Source organism: Pezoporus wallicus, unplaced genomic scaffold, assembly GCF_028554395.1.
Source record: "Pezoporus wallicus isolate ANWC-B61680 ecotype Strahan unplaced genomic scaffold, APGP_CSIRO_Pwel_v1 contig_12209, whole genome shotgun sequence".
NCBI lineage: Eukaryota > Metazoa > Chordata > Aves > Psittaciformes > Psittacidae > Pezoporus > Pezoporus wallicus.
This window is the reverse complement of record NW_026641596.1, coordinates 1,136-7,582: the sequence shown is the minus strand read 5'-3', so window position 1 is coordinate 7,582 and position 6,447 is coordinate 1,136. Positions and strand designations below refer to the sequence as shown.

Genomic DNA, 6,447 nt, shown 5'->3' with positions numbered 1-6,447 from the left:
GGGGTTTAAATGGGTTAAAGGAGGCTTGGGGGGTTAAAGGGGGGTTTAAAGGGGGTTTGGGGGGGTTGAAGGGGGTTTGGGGGGTTTAAAGGGGTTAAGGGGGGGTAAAAGTGGGTTGGGGGCTTAAAAGTGGGTTAAAAGGGGTTAAGGAGGGTTAAAGGGGGCTTGGGGGGTTAAAAGAGGGTTTAAAGGGGTTAAGGGGAGTTAAAGGGGGCTTGAAGGAGGTTTGGGGGGGTTAATGGGGGGTTTTGGGTGGTTAAAGGGGGTTTAAAGGGGGGGTTAAAGGGGGTTTGGGGGGTTAAAAGGGGGTTTAAAGGGGTTAAAGGAGGCTTGGCGGGTTAAAGGGGGGTTTAAACGGGGGTTGGAAGTGTTAAAGGGGGGTTGGGGGGGTTAAAGGGGGGTTTTAAAGGGGGGTTGGGGGGGTTAAAGAGGGTTTGGGGCAAGTTAAAGGGGGCTTGAAGGGGGGTTGGGGGTTGAAGGGGGTTTGGGGGGTTAAAGAGGGGGTTAAAGGGGGTTTTGGGTGGGTGAAAAGGGGGTTTAAAGGGGGTTAAAGAGAGTTTGGGGGTGAAAGGGGCCTTGGGGGGTTTAAAGTGGGGTTGGGGGGGGTTTAGGGGGGGTTAAAGGGGGTTTTGCGTGGTGAAAAGGGGGTTTAAAAGGGGTTAAAGGGGTTTTAGGGGAGTTAAAGAGGAGGATTAAAGGGGGCTTGGGGGGGTTAAAAGGGGTTTGGGGGCGTTAAAAGGGGTTTGGGGGGTTAAGAGGGGTTTGGGGGGGTTAAGAGGGGTTTGGGGGGGTAAAAGGGGGTTTGGGGGGGTCAAAGGGGGTTTGGGGGGTCAAGAGGGGTTTGGGGGGTAAAGGGGGTTTGGGGGGGTCAAAGGGGGTTTGGGGGGGTCAAAGGGGTTTGGGGGGGGTAAGAGGGGTTTGGGGGGGTCAAAGGGGGCTTGGGGGGGTTAAGAGGGGGTTGGGGGGGTTTAAAGGGGTTTGGGGGGGTTGGGGGGGTCAAAGGGGGCTTGGGGGGGTTAAAAGGGGTTTGGGGGGTTAAGAGGGTTTTGGGGGGGTCAAAGGGGGGTTTTGGGGGGGTTAAAAGGGGTTTGGGGGGGTTAAGAGGGGTTTGGGGGGGTCAAAGGGGGCTTGGGGGGGTTAAGAGGGGTTTGGGGGGGTTAAAAGGGGTTTGGGGGGTTAAGAGGGTTTTGGGGGGGTCAAAGGGGGTTTGGGGGGGTCAAAGGGGGGTTCCCCCCCCCCCCATAGGGCCACTCACGTTTGTTGCGGTAGAAGTTGCCGGAAATGTTGATGCCCTCGCAGCGAACGACGACCACGCGGCGGCCTGGGGGGGCAATGGGGGGGATATGGGGGGCACAAGGGGCAATGGGGGGGATATGGGGTGGGGGGGCACAAAGGGGGCAATGGGGGGATTAGGGGGTGGGGGGGCACAAAGGGGGCAATGGGGGGGATATGGGGGGGTACAGAGAGCAATGGGGGGACACAAAGGATAATGGGGGGGATATGGGGGGGACACCAGGGGCAATGGGGGGGGATATGGGGGTGACACAAGGGGCAATGGGGGGGGTACAAGGGATAACAGGGGGGGCACAAAGGGTAATGGGGGGGCACAAAGGGTAATGGAGGAGTATAAGGGGCAATGGAGGGGGGATATGGGGGGGTAGAAAGGCAATGGGGGGATAAGGGGGGGCACAAAGGGTAATGGAGGGCACAAAGGGCAACGGGGGGGAATATGGGGGGGTACAAAAGGCAATGGGGGGGATAAGGGGGGGCACAAAGGGTAATGGGGGGGATATGGGGGGCACAAAGGACAATGGGGGTCACAAAAGGCAATGGGGGGGATATGGGGGGGCACAAAGGACAATGGGGGTCACAAAGGACAATAGGGGGGATATGGGGGGGCACAAAGGACAATGGGGGTCACAAAAAGCAATGGGGGGGATATGGGGGGGCACAAAGGATAATGGGGGTCACAAAGGACAATGGGGGGGATATGGGGGGGCACAAAGGACAATGGGGGTCACAAAGGACAATGGGGGGAATATGGGGGGGCACAAAGGACAATGGGGGTCACAAAGGGCAATGGGGGGGATATGGGGGGGCACAAAGGACAATGGGGGTCACGAAAGGCAATGGGGGGGGATATGGGGGGGCACAAGGGACAATGGGGGTCACAAAAGGCAATGGGGGGGATATGGGGGGCACAAAGGACAATGGGGGTCACAAAGGGCAATAAGGGGGATATAGGGGGGCACAAAGGATAATAGGGGTCACAGAAGGCAATGGGGGGGGATATGGGGGGGCACAAAAAATAATGGGGGTCACAAAAGGCAATGGGGGGGCCACTTCACCGCTGCCACCCCCCCCCCCCCGTGCCCCCCCCCCATTGCGCTCAGCTGGAGGTGCATGAGGCCGCGCTCATGGCCGCGAGGCTCCGGACCTGGGGGTCATCCCAGCGCCGGGGGGGGCACTGACCCCCAACAGAACCCCTTAGACCCCATTGGAACCCCTTAAACCCCACTGGAACCCCTTAAACTCCATTGGAACCTCTTAAACTCCATTGGAACCTCTTAAACCCCATTGGAATTCCTTAGACCCCACTGGAAACCCCTTAAACCCCACTGAAAACCCTAAAACCCTATTGGAAGCCCTAAAACCCCATTGGAACCCCTTAGACCCCATTGGAACCCCTTAAACACCACTGGAAACCCTTAAAACCCCATTGGAACCTCTTAAACCCCACTGGAACCCCTTAGACCCCATTGGAACCTCTTAAACCCCATTGGAACCCCTTAAAGTCCACTGGAACCTCGTAAACCCCATTGGAATCCCTTAAACTCCATAGGAACCCCTTAAACCCCATTGGAACCCCTTAAACCCCACTGGAACCCCTTAAACTCCATTGGAACCTCTTAAACTCCATTGGAACCTCTTAAACCCCACTGGAACCCCTGAAACCCCATTGGAACCCCTTAAACTCCACTGGAACCTCTTAAACCCCATTGGAATAACTTAGACCCCACTAGAAACCCCTTAAACCCCACTGAAAACCCTAAAACCCTATTGGAAGCCCTAAAACCCCATTGGAACCCCTTAGACCCCACTGGAAACCCTTAAAACCCCATTGAAACCCCTTAAACCCCACTGGAACCTCTTAGACCCCATTGGAACCACTTAAACCCCACTGGAAACCCCTAAAACTCCATTGGAGCCTCTTAAACCCCATTGGAACCCCTTAAAGTCCATTGGAATCCCTTAAACCCCACTGGAAACCCTTAAAACCCCATTGGAACCCCTTAAACCCCATTGGAACATCTTAAACTCCATTGGAACCTCTTAAACCCCATTGGAATTCCTTAGACCCCACTGGAAACCCCTTAAACCCCACTGAAAACCCTAAAACCCTATAGGAAGCCCTAAAACCCCATTGGAACCCCTTAAACCCCATTGGAACCCCTAACACCCCACTAGAAACCCTAAAATCCCATTGGAACCCCTTAAACCCCATTGGAACTCCTTAGACCCCACTGGAAAGCCCTTAAGCCCCACTGGAACCCCTTAAGCCCCACTGGAACCCCTTAAACCCCATTGGCACCCCTAAAACCCCATTGGAACTCCTTAGACCCCACTGACCCCCATTAGAACCCCAAACCTCCCCATTTAACCCCATTAAAACCTCTTCAAACCCCATTAAAACCCATTCAACCCCATTAACCCCTTTTAGATCCCTTTAACCCCCCATTAAACCCATTTTAACTCCTCCTTACACCCCTTTAAGACCCCCAAAACCCCATTAAACCCCCTTCAGATCCTCTTTAACTCTTAAACCCCATTAACACCCCATTGACCCCCATTAAAGCCCCGTTAAGACCCCATTACGGCCCATTCACCCCATTAAAGCCCTTGGAGACCCCATTAGGCCCCATTCACCCCCATTAAAGCCCCATTCCCCCCCCTTCACCCCCATTAAAGCCCCTTTAGGCCCCACTGACCCCCATTAAACCCTCTTAGGCCCCATTCACCCCCTATTAAGCCCTATTCACCCCCATTTAAACTCCAGTAAAGCCCCGTTAGGCCCCGTTGCCCCCATTCCCCCCCATTTAAACCCCATTAAAGCCCCGTTCCCCCCCATTCACCCCCAGTAAAACCCCGTTAAGCTCCATTCACCCCTTTAGGCCCCGTTCACCCCATTAAACCCCATTAAAACCCCATTCCCCCCCATTAAAATCTCTTTAGGCCCTATTCACCCCCATTGAAAACCCTTTAGGCACAATCACCCCCATTGAAGCCCTTTTAGGCCCCATTCACCCCCATTTAAACCCCATTCACCCCCATTAAAGCCCCATTCACCCCCATTGTAGCCCTTTTAGGCCCCATTCACCCCCATTAAAGCTCCTTTAGGCCCCATTCATCTCCATTAAAGCCTTTTTAGCCCCCATTCACCCCCATTAAAGCCCCTTTAAGCCCCGTTCACCCCCATTAAGCCCCATTCACCCCCATTAAAACCCCATTAAGCCCCATTCACCCCCATTGAATCCCTTTTAGGCCCCATTCACCCCCATTTAAACCCCATTAAAGCCCCTTTAGGCCCCATTCACCCCCATTGAAGCCCTTTTAGCCCCCATTCACCCCCATTTAAACCCCATTCACCCCCATTAAAGCCCTTTTACCCCCATTCACCCCCATTGAAGCCCCTTTAGGCCCCATTCACCCCCCTTTAAACCCTTTATAGGCCCCATTCATCATCACTAAAGCCTTTTTAGACCCCATTCACCCCCACTGTAACTCTTTTAGACCCCATTCACCCCCATTAGACCCCATTCACCCCCATTAAAGCCCCTTTAGGCCCCATTCACCCCCATTGAAGCCCCATTCACCCCCATTAAAGCCCTTTTACCCCCATTCACCCCCATTGAAGCCCTTTTAGACCCCATTCACCCCCATTAAAGCCCCTTTACGCCCCATTCACCCCCATTAGGCCCCATTCACCCCCACTGAAGCCCCTTTAGGCCCCATTCAAGCCCTTTTAGACCCCATTCACCCCCATTAAAGCTCCTTTAGGCCCCATTCACCCCCATTAAAGCTCCTTTAGGCCCCATTCACCCCCATTGAAGCCCTTTTAGACCCCATTCACCCCCATTGAAGCCCTTTTAGACCCCATTCACCCCCATTGAAGCCCCTTTAGACCAAATCACCCCCACTGAAGCCCTTTTAAGCCCCAATCACCCCCATTGAAGCCCTTTTAGAACCCCATTCACCCCCATTAAAGCCCTGTTAAGCTCCATTCACCCCCTTTAGGCCCCGCTCCCCCCATTAAACCCCATTAACGCCCCGTTCACCCCCTCACTCACCCAGCAGCACCTGCTTGGCCACGATCGCCGCCAGCCGCCCCAGGAGGTGCCCGCGCCCATCGATCACCAGCACCTGCGGTACCGCCAACCCTGTTACCGGCCCCATAGAGCCCCATAGAACCCCCGCCCCGTTACCGGCCCCACAGAACCCCATAGAGCCCCATAGAACCCCCGCCCCGTTACCGGCCCCATAGAACCCCATAGAGCCCCATAGAACCCCCGCCCCGTTACCGGCCCCAGAGAACCCCATAGAGCCCCATAGAACCCCCTCCCCGTTACCGGCCCCATAGAACCCCATAGAGCCCCACAGAACCCCCGCCCCGTTGCCGGCCCCACAGAACCCCATAGAGCCCCATAGAACCCCCGCCCCGTTGCCGGCCCCACAGAACCCCATAGAGCCCCATAGAACCCCCGCCCCGTTACCGGCAGCCCACGTGGCCGCGTCCACCCGAATCCCCCCTCCCTCCTTCCACGCCCCAAACCCTTCCTCAGCCCCACAGAGCCCCATAGCGCCCCATAGAGCCCCACAGCGCCCCATAGAGCCCCATAGCGCCCCACAGAACCCCATAGATCCCAACGGGACCCGCACCCGCGGCTCCGCCATCGCCGCCTCCCTCACGCCGAAGAGGCCCCGCCCCCGGCGCGCCGCGGGGTCCCCCCTTCCGCTGCCGCCGCCGCAGGGGCGGAAGTGACGTTGGCGGCGGAGGGCGGAGCTTCAAGGGAGGCGGTTAGGCCACGCCTCCTCCGCGGCATGACCTTTTATGGACGGGGGAGGCGGGGCTGGCGGCCGACCGCGACTCCGCTGGGTCCTAAAGGGATCCGGACAGCGGAGGGGCGACCCCAGGGAGCTCCCAGTGCCTCCCAGTGCCTCCCAGTGCATCCCAGTGAGCTCCCAGTGCCTCCCAGTGCATCCCAGTTCATCCCAGTTCATCCCAGTGCATCCCAGTGACCTCCCAGTTCAGCCCAGTGAGATCCCAGTGCATCCCAATGCCTCCCAGGGACCTCCCAGTGCATCCCAGTTCATCCCAGTGCCCTCCCAGTGCCTCCCAGTGCATCCCAGTTCATCCCAGTTCATCCCAGTGAGCTCCCAGTTCATCCC

General features: G+C 56.8%; 1 long non-coding RNA gene across 1 annotated transcript; it reads right to left on the bottom strand.

The window, feature by feature from the left end:
• Positions 1-1,248: 1,248 nt before the first annotated feature.
• On the bottom strand, positions 1,249-6,044 carry LOC130607429 (uncharacterized). The gene is made up of 3 exons (XR_008974264.1): positions 5,938-6,044; positions 5,349-5,421; positions 1,249-1,321 (listed from the first exon to the last, which is right to left on the bottom strand). It is a non-coding gene; the product is annotated as an uncharacterized LOC130607429 (long non-coding RNA).
• Between the last annotated feature and the right edge of the window lie 403 nt (positions 6,045-6,447).